This window comes from Rhipicephalus sanguineus, chromosome 2 (genome assembly GCF_013339695.2).
Source record: "Rhipicephalus sanguineus isolate Rsan-2018 chromosome 2, BIME_Rsan_1.4, whole genome shotgun sequence".
NCBI lineage: Eukaryota > Metazoa > Arthropoda > Arachnida > Ixodida > Ixodidae > Rhipicephalus > Rhipicephalus sanguineus.
The window spans coordinates 168,328,102-168,355,225 of record NC_051177.1 but is presented as its reverse complement, the minus strand read 5'-3'; the positions used below and the strand labels follow the sequence as shown (position 1 = coordinate 168,355,225).

At 46.3% G+C, this 27,124-nt stretch overlaps 1 long non-coding RNA gene across 1 annotated transcript; it reads left to right on the top strand.

Moving 5' to 3' along the window:
• The first annotated feature begins 1,581 nt into the window (after positions 1 to 1,581).
• On the top strand, positions 1,582 to 15,339 carry LOC119381368 (uncharacterized). Its single transcript, XR_005181413.1, has 2 exons — positions 1,582 to 2,019; positions 15,185 to 15,339. It is a non-coding gene; the product is annotated as an uncharacterized LOC119381368 (long non-coding RNA).
• The last annotated feature ends 11,785 nt before the right edge of the window (positions 15,340 to 27,124 follow it).

The following is a 27,124-nucleotide window of genomic DNA, read 5'->3' as shown; positions in this document are numbered from 1 at the left end:
GGTCAGGTTGTTGTCGAACCACAAGCCGTCGCAGACCTTGCAGGTGTGGCCGAATGTGTGGTCGAGGAAATCATGCTTGAAGCGCCCGTTGGCCCCACCAACTTCAGGTAGCGACCGCTCTCGGCGCTTGGCCGCTGCATCCCGCGCCCGTACCTCTTCGAGGTTCTCTTGCCGCCGCTTCCGCGCTACTTCGGTTTCGCGGGCTTGTATTTCGGTGTCCCCACGACGCTGACAACTCTCTGCGGCCTCGCGAGTTATCACCGCAGGGTCTTGGCGGCGAGCCCGCAATGCTGCTGCCTTGCGAGCCCTCCGCTCTGCCGCCTTGTCTTCTTCGTTCATGTTATCAGTATCGAAGCGCACTGCCGGAGTGGAGAGAGGGCCGCACGCTTCAGTTGGCTTTGCTATACATGGTTTTGCCTGCGTTATTATCATCATCAAGCTCTCGAAGAACAAGAGGTAGAAGACTTCCCATTCACGCGACCGTGCGCATGCTACAGTTGGCTGTGGTATATGTGGTTTTGCCTGCGTTAATATCATCATCAAGGCACTCGAAGAACAAGAAGAAGAAGACTTTTATTTCGCGCGAGCTTCGCCTGTAGGGGTCGCCTCTGGAACTAAGGTTACGCTTACGGCGGGACACTTTGCCCCAGCTTAAAAACCTGGCAAGCCAGCTCCTAATATTTGATTTCTACGGAGTATCACGCGCGTTTCTCGAAAATAATGCCGCGGCCAACCTTTGAAAAAGCACATAAGGCTGTCGCCTGCACAAAAAGAGAGGTATCGTACGTCAACTAGATGTGCAAAACAATAGAGTAAGTCGTGCACACTTCCCCTGCCCCTTTAGGGAACAATCCGCTCGACTGTCTTCAGAGTGAGTGAGTGAATAAACTTTATTAAATGTCCGGGCGAGGCGAGGGGAAGAGGAGATTAGCCCCTGTCCCGCCCCACGCTCCGTGGATGATGATGGCGAGACAATACAATTTTTCACTGAACGGCATTATATATGTTCCCGCCATTTGAGTAGTAAACGAAAATGAACTGGCGCGAATTTCTGTAAGAGCGCACTCAAAAGAGGAGCTCTGTCGAAGCAGTGTGCAGCACTGGAAGTATAATGTAAGCGCTTCAATGCCGCCCAGAGTTCTCATGTGAACTTTAAGGCCCAGGAAAGATTTCAAATCCTAAATACTGGGACGAATGACACCTCTGTTGAAGTGAAAGGTAGAATAGCTCGAATGACTAAGGCCTTTGCTTTTATACCGCCCAAGAAGGCTAAACAACAGGCAGTAGGTTTTAAGATCCAAGCACGGGTACACTTTTTTTGAGCAGCAAAGAAATCTTTTAGTTTTACATCTCTCCTTACCATAGCATACCTTGCTCTTAACCACAGAGCTAGTTAAGAACAAGCTATTGTTCACCTAGCGATTTGCACATCGCGCGTAACAGTGTATAATATTAGAACTCCTTGGCATACAAGGCTCGAGATAAAAATGATCGATTTTGCAGTATGGAAAACAATGAATAAATGCCTGGAATAAACCCACGTCATCGAGAGTCCCAAGCTTTTAGCGCAGCGTAAAGCGTTGAGATAGAAGAAATCTTTGTTTTCTGAGTTGCTCATGCGCAATTGCATAAAGCTTTCTACTAGCGCAAAGTATACTTTAGGCAATATTCGTTTAGTATGAGAAACTTCGCTGGCTTCAGGATTCATTTCGTATTCGCCACGTTCGCACTCATTCTTTCCCTAACACAAAACGGGGGACCTTCAGTGGCTGTAGCACTTCCAAGTACCGAAATTGTCGCAAGTGCCATATTGCTAGCTGATAGGAATGTATATCCTTCAGATAAGGGACCGCGTCACCACGCACTTAGAGGGCCTTACTATCAAGACTATATGAAAGTACCCAAGCGGCGCAAGAAAAATAGGTCACCAAACGGACCAATCCCGCAACCACCAAGAAGACCGCCACACAGAAGGCTTGGCGCGTAATGCCAAAACAAATATTGCACTTCAAATACAAGGTAAGTTTTGTTGTTGCTTATCTTAGCAAATATTGCACGTGATTTAAATATTTTCCTTACATTTTGGTTTGTTTCTTTGGCCATCTCATTTATTTTCCCGTCGGTTTACCGGCTGGTTTACCTTAGATCGCAATAATATTTAAGCTAATTTACGTTTATGAATAATGTTTTTAAATCCGAAGCATTTGTTAGCGAACTCCTATCACATTGAGCGTATCTATCTATCTATCTATCTATCTATCTATCTATCTATCTATCTATCTATCTATCTATCTATCTATCTATCTATCTATCTATCTATCTATCTATCTATCTATCCGTCTATGATTTTGTGCTCTCGTGGCCGTTTCGTTAATTAGATGTTTCTCAAAATTGGTTTGGCATAACATGCCTGTATGACGAACATAAATCATAAATGACAGGTGATAACACGAAAATCACGACATGCATTTCATGTACGACATGATTTACAGGCCATTGTCTTGGTGCTCTTGCAGCCGTTTCGTTAACTTGATATATACCAAAATTGATATGGCGTGACAAGAGTGTGTGAGAAACATAAACTCCTAACGAGTAAATTATGACATGTATGTCATGTACAGCATGATTTGGATGCCACGCTCGGGGTCCGCTCGCGGCCGTTTAGCTAGCTTGATATATAGCATGTTTTGTATTGTGTGACGTGACTGGGTGACAAAGATAAATGACAGGTAGTAACATGAAAATCATGACATGCATGTCGTGTACAGCATGACTTACATATCACGCTCAAGGTGCGCTCGCTGTCGGTTCACTAGCATGATATAGGCTAAAATTGGTATTTCGTGACATGACTGCATGAAGAAGATAAATGACAGGTGGTAAAAATAAAATAATGAGATGCAGGTCATTTACCGCACGACTTACGTGTCATGCTCATGGTCCGCTCGCGGCCGTTTCGCTGGCTTTATATAAACCAATACTGGTATTGCGCGACGTGACTATATGACCATTATAAGTGGCATGTGGTAAGATGAAACTAATGAATTGGATCTCGTACGGCGGGATTTACATCACACGGCTTTGGTGCGCTTCCGGCCGTTTTGTTCACTGGGCGTATGCCAAATTGGTATGGCATGACATGAGCGCATGACAAACATAAATGAGAGGTCATGTATTTATATGACAGAGTATACGTTTAGTAGTACGGTATATGCCATATTGTACATCCATGCATGCGTGACCAACACGTGATAGTGAACTACTTGCCATGAAATGAATGCCTTCATTTGCCACAAAAAGAAACATATGATGTATGCAGCTCCTTGCTGGCTGATTCGCATTGTATAGATTCCCGCAATGCGTCGGATGTGAATGATTTTTCACAGTTGACACACAATACATGTATCTTATTTCTTTATAGCCAATAAAGTACATTCATTTTTCAGAAATCTTGTGGGCAGCAAAATGCCCAATATCTCCGTTTTCAAATTCTACTTGCATGCATATTGCCGTTTATTATAATTAGGCACATTAAGATGTACAGCTTCTGGCAACATTTAGCCGCACGCTAGTTTACGTTCAGTTCGAGTTTTCAATTTGCCCAACAACAAGCACACACACATCTGGTTGTAACCTAACTATTGGTTAATAGCTAGATGAAATTGTATTGCAGCCTTCCCCAGCCAAAGCAAGCTTCTCCAGCGTAAGCAAGATTGAGTACTTAAATGCGAGTATTTCCAGCTATAGCGATATTTAGGGTAAGACCTTTCTCGCAATATAAAAGTGTTATTCGGCTGCAACTGCTAATCGTCACTTATGCAATGACACCTCAGCTAACGTTCAGTGCGTGCCTCCTTAGGCTTATACGTTGGACGTAACCTTTATAAATCAGGCCCACGTTATCTTGAAAGTTAATCGATAGTTCTCAATGGAAAGCATTGTGTAAGTGAAGCTTACGCCCAACCGCCCTACTTCATTTTACTTCACCACTCTGGGCATTTGCTTATTCATTAGAATAATATACCAATATTCAGAAAAGTATTAATTGTGTACACCGTGGTTTCGAACTAGCTTGGCAGTTTTTCCTTGTCGTGTACAATTAAAAAGAAATTAAACACTGCCGAAAAGCCATTGCAATAAAATATTAGCTTATATTTGGCTGAAACGTCATAAGGCAGCGGCCTTTCCACCTGAAAGACGGATACACATAAGCCTGCACTGAATTGAACTGGCATGATTACTCACGCGTAAAGTTACCTCGTCGTCAGCGAATATTGCCGAGAACATGAGCAGAAGTATTCGTTTGGTAGTGGAGGCCATCGGCTTCAATAGAAAACAGCGCTACGAGACGAGACGAACAAAGGGCACAAACACGGCGCTGACTATCAACCAAATGTGCTTTTATTCCACCAGTCCGCATATTTACACTCCACGATGACTAAAGAAAGCATAACAAAAGACCAGAAAAAACCAGAATGTGGCTGCCAGCCATCTTTTAAAGATACGAATTTCCTATCAAAGTACTATGACGAACGTGCGCGTCTCGTTTCTGAAGCGTATCACATTTGTAAAGGCGGCGAGGCATGTGTTAGCCTCCCCTCGATTTCACTGCTTCCGAAAGAGATAGCATTTCTGTCGAGTTAAAATTTTTTTCTTGCCTTTGCGCAGGCTGACCGGTTTTTTCTGGTTTTTTGTTATGCTTTCTTTAGTCATGGTGGAGTATAAATATGCGGACTGGTGGAATAAAAGCACATTTGGTTGATAGTCAGCGCCTTGTTTGTGCCCTTTCTTCGTCCCGTCTCGTAGCGCTGTTTTCTACTTGAAGTCATGCACCAACCAGCCCAAATCCGTACCCTACTGCCATCGGCTACCGCACTTCGCTCATCTGTGTGGGGCATCTCCTTCCCAGTTAAGTTGAATACGACTAGAATTGGAGTTGGGCCAGTGATAAAGCGCGCTGACAGACCAAAATTGCACATAAGCATGCAGCTTCAATGCATATGAACTGCGACCTCGACTGCATAAACCAAGCATCATGGTTGACAATTCGGCGAATTTTTCAGTTGAAGTGCTGCTACGTATTGACCATTTGCAGATGAATATAAATCGCATGAGTAATGTTTATTAGTGTGGAAAGGCTCTTCCAATATGCCTCTCTCGATTTGGTCACATGCAATTAGGAATGATTAGTAGCCTCGGAAGAGTCTCGGAAGAGTGGGTGTTATTGTTGGCGCCACTGAATGTAGCTTTCAGTAGCAAAATAGGCTTATGTAACAATGCGCACAGACACCCCCCGCACAGGCAGTTGTGGGTGAAAAGGGTTTTTAGGTGAGCGCGTCAAGTGCTTTCGCACGGCAGTGGCTTTTTGGAACACCACCGCCAACACCATCACCTGCTTCAAAAGTCAGGTAAGACAAGCTTTATTGCAACATGAATCGGTGGTCCTCGTTCAAATTAAGAGTTATATTGGATAGATCTGATATGGGAGCATACCATTACGTCAGATAGGAATCAATCAACTGCAATTATAAATATCGAAAATGAGTGTACCGAGTTCTTCGAAAGACTGCGATTCAGCTGGGATTGTTGCGGCAAGTGGCGGAGCATATCTAAACTACGCATTTCTTCCTATACCCCTCGGTACGCCTCGGTAAACTAGCACAAAATGATAGTTCTGGTTTAACTAAAAAGTTATATTCGAAAGGGAAATGGTGTAGATGTATAAACAAACGTGAACAGTGATCGCCGGCGTCAACATGAACGATGCAAGAACTCACGTGATCAGAAATCACGCATTCATGACGCCATATTGTGACGTCAACGTGACGGCATAAATCACTGAAATATATGACGTCATTACAACGTTAGATGCGACGACGTCGCGTGATACCGTCACCAGCCAATCATGGCATGGGCAAAAGGTTTGCGATGCCGAGGTAAGAGGAAAATAGGTCAGGTGCAAAAAACTTTGGATCCAGGAGCGCTTCCGATCCTGGAGGCAGTGCAATACCAAGTTAGGTGTAGACAGCATTCGGGTGGTAGGGTGAAGGGGAGGGCGAAACGATCAATACATCTACAGAGGAGAAAAAAAAATCACAGCATATCCACGGGGTGAATGATGATGAGTGGGGCGAAGCTACGGAGGGAATCATCTGTAAACCGTGAAACTCTTCCGTGAAATGCGCCCAGTACATAATATAAAGAGTGTGAAACATCGTGTATATATTAAACATCAAACTTTTATTGTACTGTTGGTTTACGTGGTTCCTTCATTATCACTTGTCATCGGTGAAATGCAAGGAAGAAGTCCGCTCCCGAGCGAAAGAGCGCCAAGAGCGACCGCATTCCCCGCTCGCCCTGTGCGAATTAAAGGCAAGGCTAGAGGGAAGACAGGACGCGCGTTCCACGACGCGAGGTCGGTAGCATGCCCAACGAAAGCCAACGGAACGCGATCGTGCAAGTGCTCCGGCTTCGCATCGCCTCATGGTTCCATTTAGCGTCCCAAAACCAAACATATTGCTCAAGGTGTGCCTTGCGTTTTTCGTAGAAATAATTTCTTTATCATGTACATTAAGACGAAAAGTTGAAAGCTCACTAGAGTGTATCGCCCGCAAAGTATGTCTTTTAGTGTGATTTAACTCTCGTACGGCAGGGTCCTCGCGCCGTTGCCGGTCCACCTCGCCCGTTGACGATCGGGCGAGGTGGCTACATGCAACTACTACTACTACACTTTAGGAAAAACATCTGGCGTTCTTTCGTTCTGCTTTTACAAAACATCTGGCGTCTTTCGTTGGTTTATTTCATCAATCAACGGTGTTTTGAACAAAATTTTTATTGTTTAATCACGCACAGGAGAAATCTCACCAGGCACTACCTTGGAGGTAAACAATGGCTGCTAATGGCAATGAGAGACAGAAGAAGTCGGCTTTTAGCTAACACTTACACTTCTACTTCTACTAACGTTTCCTAGTGGAACATGCCAATGGCTGCTAATGGGGAATGAGAGACAGAAGAATTCGGCTTTTAGTTAACGCGCACGCTGCGAATTTTTTATTGTTCAACAACGCACAGGAGAAATCTTCCACCGGCACCACCTTGGAGGTCAAAGCGTAAGACTTGTTACTCACTACTACGACCACGACGACTAAGAGGGACGAACGGGTGCCGCCTTAAGGAGCTTCGCCCCTAAAAAATTGGCGAAGCTTGCACTGGCCGCACATGACTTCAAACAGCGTGCTGAGCAATTACGAAGACTAATATGGCTGCTCCTAGGTTGTTTCTAGGCCTTAGCTAGGTGATGCAGGTTGTTTCTACGTTGATTCTCAGCGTAGGGCGGTTCGAGTTAAACCGCAGACAGTCACAGACACGACACGGATGTCCAAACTGCAGAGACAGAACCTCGCGCTGAAACCAAGCGTTCGTACCTCGTATAGATCTGCGGGCACGTTGTTGTCGGCGTCGGCCTTTCATCGCCTTGGGGTCTTCTCGCAGCCGCCGTTGCCTTTCCACTTCTCTAGTATTCCATCATTGTACGTACTCGGGGTCTTCGCAGCCATTTGTTGGGCTAACTGTTGCCTTCATTCTTAGTAAAACAGACTTGCTAATTTCTGTGGCGCATACCCGTTTATGATGATGATAATTTCTTGCTTCGACGGACAAGAAACGATTTCATCAACAGCTTCGCTCTTAACAAAAAATCTTCACTTACAGCTTGAGCGCACCAATGAAATAATAAATAAAGCAAAATAATTTTTTTCCGGGCGTGTGGACTAAACCTGCGTCCCCCGGTCCGAAAGCGAGTGCCTAGGCCATACACCAGTGCTTGCCCAATGTTAACCGAACTGAAATATGCGAACGCGTTCTACCGACGACGAAAAAAAAACGATTCTGATACAGTGCACTTGCTCTGAGCAGTTCACCGAAATATATCGTGGGGGCGAACTAAGGGCGATCTGGGGTGCTATACACGATGGCCCGAGCTTCTCGGGCACACGAGTTCGCTCCGAGCTCGCACTACAGCGGTCATGACAGGAAGACAGTGCGGAGCAAGCGACAGCAACGTTGATAAAAAGAAGTCACAGTTTCGCCGCAACGGCGAAGCAATAAATGCGATAGCAATGAATTGGAATGTAAAGCGAAGAACGGAAAGTACTTCAAAATTGCCAGCGCGCCGCTCGAGCCCAATGGACGCACGACAAAAACGCACACAGTACGAGCGCGAACTATCATGCGTCACAGCTCGACACTGGAAGCGCACTGCTCAAACATAGAGCAGGACGCACGAAACGAACGAACAGGTACACAGAGGACGAGCGCGAACTAACTGTCCCAGTCGTTACTTATTTCTGTTTGAACAGCGCGCCCCTTTCGCAAACGCGGCCGCTGCAGCGTCCAAGCGACCTTCGTACGCTCTGTGACTTCAGCGCACACATCGCGGGGAAAGCACAAGGCATATAACCCCCCGCTCCCCCCTCCCGTCAGCTGCCCCCTTCTTTCCTCGAGATAAGGGCACGAATGCGACCACGCCATGTAGAGCGAAGAGCAACGGCGTTCGCAGGAACGGGGCGACGCTCTTTAAGTGCGCCACGCGCGGACATCGCGCCATCTATGCGGTAACTCAGAAAGCATCCTGATGTAAGTGGTGTATATAAATAGCTCGCCGTTAGTGCTGTTCGTGGCCTAACCGTCTGATGCCGCGCGCTGGACTGCGGGAGGTCGCCCGTTCGATTCCCTGCAGCGGAAAGTTTTTCTGAATTATTTTTCTTTGTGGCTTTCATACATATATATATATATATATATATATATATATATATACGGTGCATGACGGCGGCGACGGCGAAAATCAGCCGAGACTGTCCATATAATTGCTATCGCAATAAAACGGCTACAAGAACGAGCATGGTGTCACAAACGCATGTGCGGCATTTGCGGTGGTTTTCAAAGGAACACCGCGTGCGAACGCGTCAGCACCGCTACTCAGTCAACATTTTGACAGTGAAGTGACGTCAGCGTGATTGTCGCGCTATCTTTTTGTCGACTGATCATCGCGCGTCCCACGGACGTGTTCGTGGACGTTTCTCCTCTTTCGGAAAGTTCCTTCGTTGCACCTGCAGCATGGAAATTTCGACTCTCGAAGGCACCAAGGGCGTACACGCAGCACTCTGGTGCAGCTTGTTTCGCTTCTCTGGAATATTACAGATAAATAAATGGACAGGTTACTGCTATATTACATTTGGTGTCTGAAGATTTTTCTGCAGTAACGAACCCGTAGAAATAACGTCTCCACTGACAAGTAAATATCAATATTTGTCGCCGCAAATTCCCACCAGCGACGCTTGTTTCATAGGCACCGTCCAATGACGAGAGGGCGCTGCGTTGCTCGCACTACCCCGTCTCATGTTCGCTGACATTGGCCGTTAGGGGCACGCAGAAAACATACGCTCGCACGCGTGCCCCGTGTAGCTCGGCCCCAATCCGCCCACTAATGCGGGGATGGAGACGCGCGCATTGCGTTCCATTTTGACGACCCCGTCTCATTATTGTTTTTTTTTTTTATCCGCAAGGCTTTGCCTTCTGGCGACTGGGAAACTCGCCTGTACGGTGCCTGCAGCTGTGAGTGGTACGTCGTGAGTGCGGTGAAATTGAATGCCACGCATCGTAACCACGTGATGACATAACCTTTAGTTCTTCGTGCGAGTGTGCATAGTCTGTGCGATTAAGCTCATACATGAGTCGTGCCGCTCGCTGGCGTTGCGGGGTGGGCGGACCTAGAGTTACTGTATATGCTACCTTTAGGTATCAGAGTTGCGCGTCTGTCTTCCAACGCCGCTAGCAACCATGCATTGCGGAGAAGCTGCCGCTTGGGCTAATTTTTTTTTATTTCTTGACGCCGCCGCTGCAGCGAGATGAATTAACACTAGCCATGAAGAGCCAATGTTTATCTCCGGTTTTCGACACGCCAGTCAGGTTAATCGGTGTCACGGTAGGCATGTCGCCTGCAAAAACGAAGTGCGACTTCACCGCATAGCTGTGGTTGCAAGCCGGACCTATGCGCAACTCTGCTACCTAAAGGTAGCATATACAGTGACTCTACGCGGACCCGATCTTCGCCGCGAGCGTCTGTCAATCAAGTTAATTGATTAATTGATCGTTGATTCTGAAAAGGCCCCAGTTGAACTCGTGACTGTCATAGTGCCGTGTGCCTGTCAAGTGTTTCATGCGGTGAATGCTACTCAGCAGCTCCTTTGCATATAAAATATTTTGGTCAGCTTGCAATACTTGTGCAAGGCTGGGGCCATCGGAGGAGCTTGTGATCACCTAGCTTCTTCCAGCTTTTTACTTGGCTCGTCTACTCAGTATGATTGGTCTGCTTCGGAGTAATGACCGTGTCAGTTCGGTCTCAGTATTGTGCTATTGATTAGGTAGGTCTTAACTAACTGGATATTGAACAGTCCTCTCTTAATTGTTAGTGCTTTAATTGACACATTATTTACTAATATTTAATTAGCGAGGTCTTGAATAGTGCAGGGGTCATTAGCATAATCATAATGAACACCATCTTAATTAATATAATATCGGTGAGTACGGTCTTGATTATCTTGCTCTTCATTACACGCTCCTAATTACCGTCTTGTTAATTAGCATGGTCTTAAATAGCTTGTTTCTAGCTTACATGACTTCATTAGCATGGTTTTAGTGAGACGCAGCATAATTTGCTCGGCTTTAGCATGATTTGGCTTAATCAGCTTCATCATAGCATGTCCTGACTTAGCTAGGTATACCGCCCAGGCAATTAGCTAAGCAGCAGGGCGCCCCGTGTACTTAGATTTAGGTGCACGTTAAAGAACCCCAGGTGGTCGAAATTTCCGGAGCCCTCCACACTCTAAGAAAAAAAAAGCGTATACGTGACTCTTTTCGGATAGTTCTGACTTGCCACGTATACAGGACGCTCTTTAAAGAGTCACGGTGACTCTCTTGGTGGGTCAGTATCGGCGCGCTCTAGGAGCGCACCTGACTCTCTAGGCAGAGTGGCAGGACTCTTATCCGAAGGATCACGTTGCCACTTATACGGAGTCAGACGACTCTTGCCGGTAACACTCCTACGGGGGTCAAGTGACCCACACCGAAGCGTCAAGCGACTCCACAACTATTTTAAGCTCCTTATTTGATCCTTGCTCTACTTTTGCGCGACTACTGTTCAAAGTAGTGAAGTATTCATTTTAAGAAGGTCCAATAATACTTGCCGTTCTACCCAGCAACTGAAAAAAAAGAATAGTTCAATTTTAGCATTATTTTAATAAAACTCGTCAGAACAACACACCTTTTGCAGCAAAGTAATATAGAAAGCGCGAAAAGATGGTCTGTGATTTCCAATTAAAAAGTTTAGGTATTCCTCATTTACATGCTTGTATGAGTATAGCCAACTAAAATGTGTGAATGATGTGCAGTGTCATATGGTACAAAATAAACTGCAGAAATCGGCATCATGTTTCAATCTTTATTTCTTATGGTTAAGAATAAATCAAAAAGTGGCGACGGCTGGAGGCATCAGACTTGTGACTTGCTATGCTGTCGCTCCTGTTCAGCGTGAGCACCATAAAACGGTATCTGAAAAGCAGAAGGTGATATTATTATGAAAAAATGAAATTGCAGTGAAAGTTTGCAAAGTCTACACAATAAGTAGTTCACACGGACATACTGAAAGCTCATAGCAAAACAACAAATGCAAACAGGCATGGTAATGAACCAAGTTTAAAAGAGACTCACGATCATGTGAGTCTCTTTTAAATAAGAAACGAAATTGGTTTAGGCTCCTTTGTGTGGGTGCCACTCACCTCTTTTCCTACGTCGTCTTGTCCAACCAAAGTAAATGTAGGACCGACTGCCTCGTTCGGTTGACAGGGCGAACGCCGCTGTTGATTTTCCCATCACGAGTGGTGAGGCGCCAGACCAAGCGACACCTTCCATTCCCCGAGTGTGACTGTCAACTGGAGTGAAGAGGCGGGAGAAATGATCCAGGATTCTGGGAATAACCAAAACACACACTGCTTATTTGTATTTAAAACCACCATTTGTTCAACACACCGTTACTGCACACACATCTGTCACGAGTATTTCGTTCGTAATAATTTCCCAACGAAAACAAATTTTCACGAAAAAGGCAGCAGGAACATCGTTTCGAAATATGCACTGGTTATGCACGAATAAGAGCACTTCTTTTCTGAGAAATCGCTTCAAAATTTGGTTTCAGAATAAGCACGGCTTTGCACCAGCATATTCCAGAGCCCAAGCACATCCTTCGGCAGTCAGGGGCACGCCGTGAGCGGTTACTGACCGCATGTTTTACAAACGTAAACCATCCTTAAATACTCAGCAAACGCATTCGAGTACGAGTGCCCGAACGACACCCAGCGCGCGCGGAAGCCGTCTACGTCGAGATCAGACATGTAATATGCTAGAATTAGCGCACATAACTCACACAATCACGTACACTCACTTGATTCTGTTATAGCGTCATCGCAGATGTGGGCAAACCACGAAAACAGCAAACAGAAACCAAGGAAAATAGTGCACGGCAGTGGCCGCAACAACGAGCGCCGTCGGAAGTTTCTAGCTTTTTCACCTTACCGGCGAGGCGTGTCCAACTTAAGTGACTAACGCGTACGTGCTGGAAACATCCTACTATATCTGCACCTCAAACTACCGTCTTTAAGCCAAAAAAACCATAATATATAGTGCGTCTAAGCGTTCTGTAAACGGGCTTTCTTTTTCAAGTTCCCAAGCACGGAAGCACGCTGCACACTCAAGGTTGATGGTAACGTTAGGAAGTAGACTAAAGCGCATCTCAAAACGACATCTTGCACCTTAAGCAGTGCAGACACAATGTGCGATCAGCAAGAAATGACCCTTGATAATTGTTTGCATCGCTCACTTTATGGGAGCTTGTAGAGCAACGTGCATAACGGTGTCAACCCGTTAACTGACAGCTTTAATTGGGCATCCGCAACAGCCCCGCGGACGCAGGCTGCTGTTTGAAATGGCTGGCAGATAACTTGGGCAGAGCTGCTGCAGACGGCCAGCTAAAGCTGTATAATTAGTACCTACGAAAGCAGTACACTCACCGTTAACGGGCGCACGTTGTCCGTATCCGTAGCTCCATGAATATTCCGCCTTCCAATCGTGACTTCGAGCACGGAGCCTTTAGTCAACGCCACCGAAGATGCGCATTTTTGTTCGAACACAAAACTGCACGACAGGCAACTGACGCATCCCGCGCAACCAACGTGACGCATTCCAAAAGACCGAGCAGACTGAGAGAGAAGGCCAACGCGCGGCGCCAGCCCGGCTGGCTCCGTCGGCGAGCGAGCGAGGCGAGACGCGCCAGAACGGCGCCGAAAGGCAAACGCGCGATACGTATGGCGTATACGACGTCGCCTTCATCACGGAAGCCAATCGAAACGCGCTTCAGGAGAGTCCCGTGACTCCAGCTCGAAATGCTAACTCTCTTTCTCTTCATCTACCTTCGAAAAGGGGTCAAAAGGACACCCGAAAAGAGTAACGCGACCGTGACCCTCTTTTGACTCTTTTTTTTTTCTTAGAGTGCACTTCGGCGTCTCACACAATCATATCATGGTTTTGGGATGTTAAGCCCAAGATCTTATTATTATTAATTATCAGCCAGGCGCACGGGCTCGGGGAGCGAGCAGACGATGAACAAGAGGACGAAGAGGGCGTGCGCCGCCCGAGCAACGTGCTCGAATAGATTTCGCCTTTTCGTACTGTTAACTCGTTCAAAAAGGCGTGTCCCTTCCCGCATAGCACCCCTGCTGAACAACGTAAATGGTCGATATCAGGAAGTCTACATTTCAGGAAAAAATCGACTTCAAGAAAATGCGATTCCTAATCCGCGTTTACATCCTTCTTGCATGATGGTCCTTTCGTTGGGCCGTTCTACACGCTCAGGAACGCTGCAAATAAAATGAAAGGCGCCATGCCGGTTCATCCCAAAAACCGTTCCGAGGATGGCCGCTACCCATAAAGAATTGAAAGCACGAGAGAAAAGCAGTACGTCAGGCACGCCTACACCAAACTTCGCTTGCCCCACTTCCCCGATTAGGGAAGGAGTCCTGATTTGTTTTCATATAGCAACCTACCCACGACGTTGGAGATACACTCCATTCATCTTATGCCAATTTTATACAGACGAAGTTGAGGAGCCTACCATGAGAACGGCTAGATGTAGGCGGCTAGATAGATAGATAGATAGATAGATAGATAGATAGATAGATAGATAGATAGATAGATAGATAGATAGATAGATAGATAGATAGATAGATAGATAGATAGATAGATAGATAGATAGATAGATAGATAGATAGATAGAAGTTGTCAAAAATCATTTGGTTCGCGGCGAAATGCTTGGCATGCAAAGACACCCTGCAACACTTTTACAGGGATTAGGCGCACGCTTTAAGCGCTTTCTCTGTCCTTACGTACGAGCGAGCGCGCTAAAAGCTACAGGAGGGGCGGCGCCTAGGGATCAGGACGCTACGCCTGTTTGTGAGCGCATGTCATGTCCTTAAAGACTTTGTTTTTGGTTTTATATTTCAACGCGCGGCTTACTTTTAGTGTGATAGTGAGCGCACTGGTGTAATTTTATACTGTGTGTAATCCTAGCACTACAAAGTGTTGCACGGACAGGTCGCGGCATCGCGTGGCGGACGCCTTAACTATGCAGGTTACGAAGCTCTATTCAGCGAATGACAGCCGACGTTGTGTTTATTACGCGACAACTTTGGATTATGGCGTCATTTTTCAGGACAATAGCCAGCGAATTCTAGCTGATTTTGTTAATTAATTCTACATTACGGCCGCGTGCTGCGATATATTGTTTGTTCATTATCTTCTGTGGAGCCTCAACTACCAGTCGGCAGCGTTTTCAGAACACGATCAGAGAGAGAGAGAGAGGGGGAAATGTTTTAATGAAAACTGGAGATGTTAGCCTCTAAGGGTCCTTTATGGCATCGATATATTTGTTTACGAATATGCTTACGTCTGTTAAACACATCACATCCAGCACGTTATTTAACTGTCAAGTGCGATCTGACACCTGTAAAATATTGTGAATGTGCCATGCAGTAAACAGAGCTTGAAACATTTTGCACACATTAATTTTTTTCTCTAGTTTTCTCTAGGAGCTGATTTTACCAAGAGGAGGAATCAAAGCTGCTCTGATAAAAACAGGGGTGGGGCGAAGAACTCAAATATGCCAACCATGATGTTATTTTTATGATTTATAAGCCATATTTCGAATAAAGCAGGCTTTGTTTGTCTGGTCGACTTCACTGTGTTCATTCACGGTGTAATAACACAACATCTTGGGCTAGTTGGTTGCACTTCATGATGGACCGGCAACGCAACTACACACGGACAGAGAAAAGAAGGAGCACGAAAACACAGGGCTGTTTTCTCGTGTTCTGTTTTTTTTTTCTGTATGTGAGCGGTTGCGCTGTCGGTCCATCATGAAGTCCTTCGCGGTGACCGGAAATTGAAAACGAAGAGACCCACGTTACTTACAAAGAGGCACTTTCGTCGTTGGTACAGTGGGACTTCGATCAGATAATAGCGGAGATTACTGAATTCGTTTTTCAGGATGTCATCGAGGAAACGGCCGACGAGGTTCAAGAATGTCGAAGAAGTGATGCCGCAGCCGGCGGTTAGGTTACTAATTAAACAGAGCAATTTAGAGGACAGCAGATTGCCTTAGATGGAGCCATGTTCGGGTGTTCTTCGAAGACAACGGAGGGTCTCATGACGTAGAGCATGCGCCACAAGCGGCATCCTCTGCAGCAAGGGATAGTGTGTTAGAGCCAGAAAAAGCTGGGTCATTTGCATCCTGATGCGCACAGGGACAGTGAGGGAAAAATTCAGGAACATTGCTGTGTTTTTGCTGGAAGGTCTGAAATGGTACATGTATGTCGGGAACGCATTGGTTGGAGGAGGGTTATAGGACCAAAAAAAAACATATCGTTACCGAGTCTAGAGCTTTTAAAGAAAGGGGTGAGCCGGCAGGTTGAGGAACATCTTTATCTGGGATTTATATACCCGGTAGAAAGTGAATTCGCACACGCGGTTCTGCGTGTTCTTAAGAAAAAAACGGATCAATGCGCATGTGCATCGATTACAGAACTCTTAATGATGTCCCTGGTGTGGATGCCCTTCCAGTGACTAATCGGCGAGAAGTTTAAAAGATAGCCGCGCAAATTTCATAACTGTGGTCAGCCTCAGGAGAGGCTACTGGCAGGTACCAATGAATTGTGGGTCATACCACAATTTTGTGCTGAAATATGCGAATGTTGCCGGTCCGCTCACAGCTTTAACTCGGCCAGGGCTGCCCGATGAAATACAATGAGGAGAGGAGGCCCAGCAGGTGTTGGATAGCTTAAAGATGGCAATGTGTCAGGCTCTTTATTATTATGAACACTCGTGCCCTTCAGCAGCCATATTGGTTCTTTACTGATACATCGGCAACAGCAGCCAAGGTCCGTTGGCTCAAATGTAGGCATACAAAAGCAAAAGTCGGTAACTTTCCCTAGACATCTACTCAACCCGACCAGGATCGTTGGTGATCAAAGAAGGCAGAGCGTTTGCAATCATTTGGGCACTCAAGAAATTCGACTATATGACTTGAATTTTATTGCTATGACTTACCTCAATTTCCACTATTCTTTACAACCTTCAGCTTAACTCATTGGATCCCGTTCATATATATATATATATATATATTTCTAATTTTATCACGGTTTTCGGACAACATGCATCGGCGCTTGAAAGGATGGCCTGGAAGTTAGGAATGTGTCTCACTTATTGCACGTGGCACTAATAAGGGAATCGTTCATGCCGTTCCAGTGATTCCCTGGCGTGGGTTCTCCGTGATGTAGTAAGGCTGAATGTTGGTGTTGTATAAAAAAATGTTCAACATCGGCTATTGAATATTACGTTATACCATCGGTAATATTTTTGAAGCATGAAATAGTAAATATTAGTGAAATTATAATAAACTACACCAAATGAATATATCAAGTCACAAAGCACTTTTGATTGAAAGCTGTGAGCACAAATTTTGTCATGTTTTAGAAAACCATGATCATGCGCCTCTAAAATTTCAGATATCAGTTGCCTACGGTGAATGCAATTATTCTGGAGCTCAGCGGGTTCAGCGGAAAGACAGCTCCTATCTGTCTCGCGTTCGATAACACCACTAGGCCACCATTGTGCACCACTAGGCCACCGTTGTGCATGGAGGTGTGCCAGGATACTGGCACACCTCCATGCACAGCGCATAAAAGCAAAAAGCGGCACATTTCCTGCCAAATATACCTTCCGAAGTTTTTTTGATGCTGTTTTGGGCTATATAATAAGCCCGTCGACGGCACGCCGATTCAGGCTGTCTATCCTGGATGACGCTTCCCACGACGGACTGTAACGTGGACATGTTCGACGGTTATATCGCATCAATGGAGCCAGGATTTGCCCATGTGAATAACATAGGACTGAGCATTAAAATGAGAGTACATCAACTTCTTGCTACCGAAAGAAAATTATCGGCTACTCGTTTCTGCAAACGCGCTGCGCTGTTACAAAACACTGCCCTACGAGACGCTTGCAATATCTTCTTGTGGCACCGAAGAATCTACGTGTGACGATCTTCCGAGCCATAAATGATGATCAAACATGCCGCCAATTCGGAACAGCGGCACCTGTTTACATTCTTAAGAAAAAGCTTTACTGACCCATGATGCGTCAGGCGACGCAACAATGCGTGTCTAGCTGAAACAGGTGTCAACATTTCAAGCGCCCTAGAAGAACTCCTGGTCGTCTCCAAAACACTCCATTTGGGCAAGTTGACTGTGACCTTCTCGGTGCGTTTTCACGGTCTTCCAATGACGATGATGGAATTTTAGAGGTCACCAATCTCCTTATACGCTGCTGTGAGACGGCTTCGATACCATAGGCTACTGCAGATCGCGTGTGCTTCCCTATGCTATACTTCCCAATTCTCCGACACAGGCGTCGCAGTGTTGTTATTAGCACTCGTAGCTGACAGTTCACTCTAGACGTCATTGAAGAGACGCTTCGTGTATGCGCTTCATGCTTTGTACACTCTAAGCTGTAGCATCCAGAAACAAACGGTCTTATAGAATGCACTAACAGAACTCAGACGGAAAGAACTGGGACAAGATTTTGCCTTTCAGGTCTTTCAGTACTTACACATTTGCCACCGCACATAATGAAACTACCCGCTACGGTTCATTCTATCTTCTTTATGCTCAACCGGCTCGTTAGTATCTTGCATTTTTCGGAACACGATGACCTCTGCATATCCAAGACCACGTTCCGTGCAGAACAAGCTTGGCGTCTCCCTCAGCTGCGCGCTCTTGTTTGCCGAGATCGCGCAAAGGCACGTTTCGACCGTTGCTGCAGACACGTCATCTATAATCCTGGTAACTTAGCAGGGCTGTGGACACGAATTAGAAAACGTGGATAATGAGAAAAAAAAAGATGGCTGATTCCTCCGTCATATGAACTGGTGTAATACGAAAGTGAAACGTGTCGTCACAGAAGTAGTTGATTATTTACAATGCATTGGTATATGAGAGCTTGTACAATGTATCTTGCTACCGCGTGATGTGGACGCCTAGTAACACATCTCCGTACCGACAACTAACGCCCATGATCACCTTGCGGTAACTGAAGTTGTCAAGATATACCTGGACACCGCATATGGTGAATCCCGCTGAAAGTTGGCATCAAGAAGCACTGATACTCGATATGCACCTCTTGAAAGCGCCGTGAAAAGCGAACAGAAACGCGATGAGCGTCGTGTCTTCCCTCCAGCCTGGCCGTTAATTCTCACAGGGCGAGCGGGGAACGCGCTGCAACAGCCAGGCGAGCGTCGGAGGGCTATTGTTCGACATGGATTGATGCTATGAGTTAGGCTTGGGCTAAAGCCACCACCTAGTGATGTGTTAGAGCGTTGACGACATTACACTTCTCTTATTGGAAATGCGCCGAATAGAACGGTCGTATGAACTGCGCGTCGCAGGAGCTAATGGCGGAGGTAACGAAGTTTGTTATTTCGACCCTGGTAGCACACATGTCACCACTCCGTTATAAAGGGAACGCTCATGGCATCCATCCATCCATCCATCCATCCATCCATCCACCCATCCCACAGCACTGTGAGAGGAAATTGTGAAATATAAGAGGCGCGTTCATGTACCCTCTGTTATGTGTTTGGCGGTAGCTCAGTGGTCAAAACGCCCGCCAGCCACTGTTGCGGACCAAGAGGTCGTAGGTTCGACAACGGAACTTTTTCTTATAGTTTTTGCAACCTCAATATTGCACTTTTGCAACCTGATTACCAAGCGACGAAGGCGACCTGACAAGATATTCAGAATAAAGAGCATAAGACGTGTCTGTCGGTAATTACTGTAAAATAACATCCATAAGCATACCACAGAAATGCTTGCATAGGCTTAACAACAGCGAGACATTCCCGATCTGTTACCGAGTAGTTCTGCGTGGCACCAATTGGTAATAATAATAATAATAATAATATCTGGGGTTTAACGTCCCAAAACCACACTATGATTATGAGAGACGCCGTAGCGGAGGGCTCCGGAAATTTCGACCACCTGGGGTTCTTTACGTGCACCTAAATCTAAGTACACGGGCCTCAAACATTTTCGCCGCCACCGAAAATGCAGCCGCCGCGGCCGGGATTCGATCCCGCGACCTTCGGGTCAGCAGTCGAGCGCCATAACCACTAGACCACCGTGGCGGGGCAGGCACCAATTGGTGTACAACTAGCATAAGTAAGTGCGCTTGCTCGTGACGCATCATCACGCAGTAAGAGAGCACCGACGCCACGGCTGCTATCGTCGCAATACAAGCAAGTACGTGCGTTCTCGTCTAAGTGATAAAGGGCGGGGTCGGATGTTAACGCCTGTTTGCGAGTTCCAAAGGCACTCTGGCATTCATCCTTCCATGTGAATGCAATTTGTGGTGTTAGCAGTTTGGGCAGTGGCGACGCGACAGAATCGAAATAGCGGATGAAGCACCGGATGGAAGACTACAGTTCCATAAAATTCAAGAAGTGTTTTTGATGCCCTGGGCAAGGGAAGTGTATTACGGCAACAAGCTTGTCAGGATCCGTTGGAAAGCCGATTTTGCTGGCAAGGTGCCGCAGCAACTTGCTGCCATATCTATTGAATGGCATTTATTTGCGTTGAGATAAAGTGCAACATGCGAAATGCACGTCAAACATTGTACAAATCTCAAGGTGCCGACAAAAATTGGATCAAAAATTGACTGAGGTAACTATCGCGTGCGAATGTGTGTTTCATGTGGCCTTGCAAATTACGCACACGATGTTTTAATTAGCTTAGGCTTCTTGTTTTCCTTATTGCTGGTGTAGCTGAATCACGGCGGTGGCTGCAGTAGCGTCAATCTTGCACGCTTCCGCGCTTGGTAAGCTTCTCTGTTACGTGAAAATCAGGCCTGCTTTTGCTCCGGTGTTTCAGCAAGCAAGTTCGCCTTTGCTTAGGATTTCGTAGCCTGTCTTCTACCTATATCTATTCGATGGCTGAATTCAGACTGTGGCCTGCGCTCAAGCGATTGCACAGATAGCCCAGGCGGGCACTATTCATGGTGAGACGGAGCGACAAAGAGCACACTAAGGAGCTTTTAAACATTTGTTCGGTCATATAAAACTGCACTGGCGCCACTCCGTGCGAGAGGAGCTGCGTCGCCTCTCTCCAGCGAATCATAGAGCGTGACGCCACGCTTGCAACACTTGGGCTCCAGCGGCTCACGCTCCAACGGCTGAAGGTCACATAGACGATGAATGACCTTGGGAGACAGCGTAGTGGAGTATCCTCGCTAGAATTCCGGCAGATGCCACGCATGATGTCAATGGTTTCATGTCCATAGCAGCGGAATGATATAGTTTCCATAAGTGATCGTCCTGTTGCCATGCCTGGACAGCCGATCCGTTACGACGCTCGCTTTATGACTGTTGGTACAGGGGTTGAAATCCTTCCTCGCCAAGAGATGTTATTTTGTTTTATATACTTGATTTGCTCTCCGCTTCTATTCGCCTCGCCGCCTCCATTTGACTGAATAGTACAGCTTGGACATCGGTTAGTTCAGATCAACCATTTTTTCTTGTGTGCGGTGTCCCCACAAGGAGCGATGACCATCCATGCGACGCGCTATCAGCAACGCACGCAATGTCACCGAAAGCTGCGGGTCGCACTCGGCGGTACTTCTCTGACTAATGTTTCAGAATACACACTTGTCAAATGGTACGCCTTAGTGAAGTAACGCAGTGCCAGATTTGTTCAGCGCATTGTATTTGTTCTTTGCCGAGCGGTTTTACAGTTGTGGATATCAGTACAGGCGCGCCGGCAGTACTGGCAGATTTGTGGTGTTAGCAGTTTGGGCAGTGGCGACGCGACAGTATCGAAATAGCGGATGAAGCACCGGATGGAAGACTACAGTTCCATAAAATTCAAGAAGTGTTTTTGATGCCCTGGGCAAGGGAAGTGTATTACGGCAACAAGCTTGTCAGGATCCGTTGGAAAGCCAATTTTGCTGGCAAGGTGCCGCAGCAACTTGCTGCCATATCTATTGAATGGCATTTATTTGCGTTGAGCTAAAGTGCAACATGCGAAATGCACGTCAAACATTGTACAAATCTCAAGGTGCCGACAAAAATTGGATCAAAACTTGACTGAGGTAACTATGGTGTGCGAATGTGTGTTTCATGTGGCCTTGCAAATTACGCACACGATGTTTTAATTAGCTTAGGCTTCTTGTTTTCCTTATTGCTGGTGTAGCTGAATCACGGCGGTGGCTGCAGTAGCGTCAATCACTCAGTATTTATTCACGTAGGCGCGTGTTTATCGCACGAGTCATCATATAAAGCTTCTGCAAATGTTGTACCAGTGGAAATAGCTAGAAACGGCTATTGAAAAACGGAAGTAACAGCCGCCAAAATCCATTTGGTATTTGATATTTTTATTCATTGGATATTTTTCGGAGTGATGATAGAAATTACTAAAGAAACATAGCGCTCTTATCATTATCGGCACGTGATTCCTTGCCGGCAGCCGTTTGCTTGTGTCTGAGAAAGAAGCAACCTTGATTAGGAAAGGAAGACCACGTCTTTCTTGAGTATGCGCCATTAAAATATGAAGCGAAACTGTGTGTTACTTTCTTGACTAGTGCTTCTACACTGGTTTGAACATGCTCCGGCGTGGCACGGTGGTAGCGTACTCTGTTGGGTACCAGAATTGCAATAATTCTTTCTATGTCAGTTTCTTTACCAATATAGTTATGTATGGCAAGTAGGCGCCGGCGTTCCAACGCTGTAGAGCCGTCTTGCGCTTGAGTACGCAGCGCCTTCCAGTAAAACACCGCTCCACCACCCCTGTATCCAGCGCTACACTGGGCACATAATCAGGCATGGCACTGGACGCTGGTACCCAGTGGCGCTAGGTTTTGTAATAGGGATCGTTGTTGTGTAGTTCTCATCCCAGGCTAAATCCAACCCTGATGTCGTTCCTGTGCAGGTCTTCGTGTAGCTCACAACCCGCGTTTATTGCAGCTCCACTGCTGTCTCACCCGAGGAAATGCATAGTACGGGCTACACAGCAATTCCGTTGGTAATCGTGCGCTTGCCGTGGTGGTGGTCCCCTCTCTTGCACAGCGCGAGTGTCAGCCGGATGCTTTCGCAGCATTTTTCGTGATCGTGGGTAAATTGCTGCGATTTATGTTGGTTATTTAATTAGTTTATAATATTTCATGTTGTGTTAGTAAATTTTGCACTGGTTTTGAACATTGTAACCCTTGTTTTAGGCCTGTATTGACTGCTGCGTGACCATGCGACATAATACAGTGGATGGACGATAAGCAGGGCCCCTAAAGTGCTACCCACTTGAACGTCTTCTCGCCGCCTACGCGAGGTTATCCTTCCATCTACAGGGCATATCTTCTGCCACAGTAGTCTTCGAGAGCTTGAAGTTTTCAATACCTTGATAAAGGCCAACTGCAACGAAATTTGGCACACCTCAAAAAACCGATTTATAGGCAGTCAAGCTGGAGATAATGCTACCTGCGAAATTTCATCTTCGAAATGCAAGTGGTTACCTCGGAAAAAAACCCGCCAACAACGCAATTTTTGATACCGAAACTAAAAAAAAACGACGCCATCACAGCTGACCGGAAGTGACGCAGACCGCAGCCCGACAGACCTACTGATGCAGGCGAATGGTCTGTTCTGCGCTCCGAAGTATTCGCTCCGCGGCCGCGCCACAGAGTTTTCTTTTCAGAAGTAACGAAAAAACAAAGTGTGCAAATATCCACTGTGATGGAAACACGGGTAGATGCCCATGAATCGCTTTTCTAAGCAATGGCTGCCCGCTTCGCACCTATCGTGTCGCCCTTCTGCCTTTGCTGGTTCACAATAAATGATGCTGGTGGTTTACATATTGGGTATTCTCGCTTCGTTGATAGTTTACGGACGGTGAGACAGCGTTTTCGACTTCGATCCTCGGTTTGGCACACTCCCATGTCTACCGAAAGCGTCCCTGCATTTCTGTAAACATTTGTCTGCCTGCACCCAAAACTTTTACATTAAACCTAACATAGCACAAATTGTTTCTTAAAATATGTCTACGTGCTTGAATTCCTCTGAACCGAGCACGACTACATTTCTGTCGAACTTTGCTGCTTTGACTACTAGCAACTAGAAGCGAGCCGATCAGCTTTTGGAGCTTTCATTAATCGCGCGTAGATGGCCCAGTTAGTCTAGCACTTTGTGGGGCGTCATTTTACCGGCTTTACGTTATAATAATGTCTTTCGAATAGCGTTACGCTACATTTTAGCATGCGAAACACGCTGACACAAGCATTTTAGGTTATGCAAAAGTTGACTTATACTAATACCTCTTGTCGCCGGTGCTTCTCAAAACGGTGGTCCGGGCTTCCCCCTGTTGGGTTTGCAGTGGCTGAATATTGAAGACACTGCGTCAGGATTGAACATTCTTTTCAGTTTCAACAGCATTTGGGCGAAAAGAGACCGGTCGTACATAACGTTGTCGTCTTTGAAGTGTGCCGCATAAAGTACCACACTTTTCGATAGCACCCATTCCTTTCACCGCACTGCGATAACCCGCAGCTGTTGGAGCTTTACGTGTTTCTGAAAGGCGCAAAAGCTAGTCCCGTCCTCAACATACGTGCTCCAGCAGCCTACGGCCCTGCATTTCGTCCTACAACAGAGGTAACTTTTCTGCATTAGGCGCTTGTAGAGGGGCGTGACGCAGAAAAGGAAGGGGTACGGCTGCAGAGAGTTCTGCGGCCGTATAATGTACTTTTATTCCGTGTTCCATATACGCCTAGTGCGCGCCGACGAAAGCGCCATAGGCGGCGAACTCAATCATTGCTCTCGGGAAAGCAAGCAGACGGCCGCCGTGGTTTCCTACGTCGTTGTACGTGTGTTTCCGCGTTGTCCACGTTTCCGTAGTGAAATAAGCAACGTTCGCCGTATGTGTGGTGGCCGAAACTTCAAGGGAAGTCGAGTAACAATTGCTGTGAAGTGGAGTACTCAATCACCTATAAAAACGTGCCCGGAACACGGTTTTACTCACTTACCGCAAGGCCTCCTGAGCAAGAGCGACGGAAGCAATGGATCGCCGCTGTTCATTGGCAAAGACGAGCCGCTTCGTCATTGTGCGGGTTAACACGTCGCTTCTTGTTCTGATGCTTTCGTTCTGTCATATCGGTGCTCGCTGGATGCACTCGATCATGTTGACACTGGTAGACGACCAAAGTTATCAGCCTGAGCATGCGTTCGTTCGGTTCGACCGACGTGCAGGGCACTTCGCTCAAACGTTCTATATTTCAGAAGTGTCGTAGTTCAGGCGAGTTGGTCATCCATGAACTTAGCTTGTACTTAGCTTGTAATAGCGCGGTACATGTACCGCGCTATTACAAGCTAAGTTCTATATTTATTATTTACAGAAACAGAAATGCAGCAATGGTTGAATTCAGAAAGAACAAGAAGTAATTGAGACGTGACCGTTGTAAACAAAACAAAGCGGATGTTCACCACCAGCTGCACCTCATAGCTGGATCTTGTTACGCTGGTCTGCGCGACGCACCTTTGATATTCACCGGCATGACGATTCACTCCACGCGGACGTTCGTTCTCCTCCACAGTCGGTCATCACATGTCTTTTCGGCGACCCTCTTCAAAACTTGTCACTGTCATCTCTTGATACTTAACTCACATCACTAGATCATCAAACAACACGTCTTCTTCGGTGGTCGAGCGATTGATGCTATCACTAGAACGACATAACTTCATCGCCGACTAACTCCTCACTGACTGACTCTGCCCCCGCGCCAGGCCCCGGAAAGTTTCAAGTTCCAGCGATCGCCGTAGAGGGCGAAAAAATCAACCGCGGCGCGTTCCGGCTTTGAACACCGGGAGTGGATCTACTAACTTCTGGTTAGGGTCGAATGGGCGCCGCCATTCGCTCTATTGCACTTTCTTGTAGGGGCGCCCTCGTCGGAGCCAATTATGAATTCAAAATATTCTTCAAAGAACCGAAGGCTACATATTTGTATAATGCTACACTTCAATAAAACAAATTGCTATTTATACCAAGTGGCCTTGCCTTGACAGGTACCGCGGCATCAATGTTTTGTAATAGTTTTTGCTCCCGCTGACTCGTAATTGTCAGCAGCCTATCGACATCATTATCTTCATTTCAAAATATACGGCGGCAGAGGCGGCGTAACGGTAGGTAACGGTTCACGGTGCATTCGGATGGGTCTCGCGCTCTTTCGTTTCGCTGTAAAAGTTTCCAGCCACTGCCGGCCGAGACACTCGCTTTCGTTCTGTTTGTTTTGACTCGTTGAAATGCTTTCGCGAAGCGCATTTAGCAGACTTCTGGAGATCGAAGGGACCGTTGAAGCGTTCACCAGATGAACACTCGTTTCAAGCCCGAGAATAACGAACCGGTGAGTACAAAAACCCACTGTTTCAGCTTTTTACCAATGACTGTGTGGGTGTCACACGGAGGCGACGCACTGCAATATAAAATTTTCAACGTGTCAAACTCTGTCGATGAGAAAACGTGCCATCCTTGCGGCGTGGCTTCAAGTGGGAGCAAGTTGCTGAGTTTATCGTCCGGTTGACATTAACCAGGCCGCTGCAATAAAGAAAGGCAACTGCATCACCAACGCCTTGCATGTATCTTCGTAACTAGACCGCATATCAGTGCAAAAAAGATACGAGTCCTATTTTGCCGCAGTCGCATTTGAGAAGCCAGGTTTAGAGGTATCATTTCTCCTGTTGTCAGTTTAGGTTATTTTTACTACACATTTAGTGCAACGAAAGCTTCACATAAATATGAGTGCACGTTCACTTTATTGTGATAGAGAAACCGGCACTATAATCAGAAATATTTTTTTTTCTGCCATAGCCTCCTGGCCTGAGTAGGAAACAGCTGTGTGCAGTGAGCAAGGCACCTGTTACATGACACGCCTGTAAAGAAGCTAGCCCGAGTGAAACAACATGCATTATAAGGTACGTTTACATATATGTATAACAAACCGCTGTTTTTTGTTCACTATGTTTATATGTTTACATTTGCAAAGTTTAATATTCATTGATTATGCTTATCAATATCTGGTGATGCCATTGTTTTTCCAGGATTGCCAGGCAACGACAGGATGACTACCCCCGAATGTCCACTCTGCAAGTGCAGTGAAACATGTGAATGTCTGCTACAACAGGTCATCTTGAACGTCATGCTTGCAAAGTTGTATTTGTGAATGGTTTACCAGGCAACTGATGGAGGGCTGCTTACAATCGTCCACAAGCATTAGCTGTTTACTGTGTCATGCAATCTACACCGCAATAGCGTTGAAATTGAACACTATCTCCGTGCATTAGTTACATTACGTAGCACTGCTGAGCTCAACAACGCCGGTTTTATACCCAGCCACGGTGGTCCTATTTCAGTGAGGGCGAAATTCAAGGACCCTCGTG